Source organism: Abrus precatorius, unplaced genomic scaffold (genome assembly GCF_003935025.1).
Source record: "Abrus precatorius isolate BTA unplaced genomic scaffold, Abrus_2018 Scaffold8, whole genome shotgun sequence".
NCBI lineage: Eukaryota > Viridiplantae > Streptophyta > Magnoliopsida > Fabales > Fabaceae > Abrus > Abrus precatorius.
The window spans coordinates 9,755,186-9,756,305 of record NW_020874428.1 but is presented as its reverse complement, the minus strand read 5'-3'; the positions used below and the strand labels follow the sequence as shown (position 1 = coordinate 9,756,305).

At 32.9% G+C, this 1,120-nt stretch overlaps 1 non-coding gene across 1 annotated transcript; it reads left to right on the top strand.

Annotated features, from left to right (window-relative positions):
• The first annotated feature begins 224 nt into the window (after nucleotides 1-224).
• LOC113848694 lies at nucleotides 225-331 on the top strand. Its single transcript, XR_003501957.1, has one exon. It is a non-coding gene; the product is annotated as a small nucleolar RNA R71 (small nucleolar RNA).
• The last annotated feature ends 789 nt before the right edge of the window (nucleotides 332-1,120 follow it).

Genomic DNA, 1,120 nt, shown 5'->3' with positions numbered 1-1,120 from the left:
AATTTAACTTGGGCATTCTGCAAAATCATCAAGATAATTAAAATTGCAATCTATATCTATGTAATTAAATGCAAATTAACCAAAAATTAATAAACCTATGATATTTATTCAAAATGTGATTTCTATATTATTTTCACTATCTAAGTCTATTTTTTCTATCAAGAAGCATAAAAAAAGGCAAGTAAAAATATAATAAAAAGTGGATTCATCACATCCATTCTGGTATGCAATGGTGTGGGCATTTCCTCAATAATTCTTTATACCTCTCCCAAGCTTCATATAAAGATTCCCCTTCTTGCTGCATGAATGATGTAATTTCTCCTCTTAGTTTGGCAGCTTTAGATGGTGGAAAATACTTGGTAAGAAATTTATTAACAAGGTCTGCCCAAGTGGTGATGCTTCCTTGTGGTTGAGCTTGCAACCAACATTTAGCTTTATCTCTTAATGAAAATAGAAATAGTCTCAATCTAATTGCATCCTCGCTAACTACATTCATCCTTATTGTATGACAAAGCTACAAAAAATTAGAGATGTGTAAGTTAGGATCATCCGAAATTGAACCAGAAAATTGATCTTGCTGAACTAAATGAAGTAAAGCTGGTTTTATTTCAAAATGGTTGGCTTGTATAGTAGGTCTGACTATAGAGGAGTTGTATCCATGCATGTTAGGCACTGCATAATCCCCTAAAGGTCTCATCATGTTCTGTTCAGCCATTATCTTCTCTTGAGGTGTTGGTGGTGTAGGAGAAGGAATTTGAAGTTCTTTCAATTTAGGAGTAGAAGGTGTAGATTCCAATTCTTGCTCTTTCCTTGCTGAATTTTCTGCTCTTAATTCGTTTCTCAGCCTCCTCAATGTTCTGTCTATGTCCGGATCAAACACAAGAGCAGTCTTGTTTTTATTTTTCCCATGCATATAACACTAGAAAAACTTAACACAGCAGAAACACTAAAAGAAAATGATGAAAATATATAACAATATAGTGCAGAAAATTTACTTGCGGAATATCCTATGAAGAATTAAGAAAGAATCATAACATCTAAACATGTAATCTACACAAAATACAGTGGCACAGAAATTATACAAAACTAGATAACAAAGGTACACAGGAAAACTAGCAGA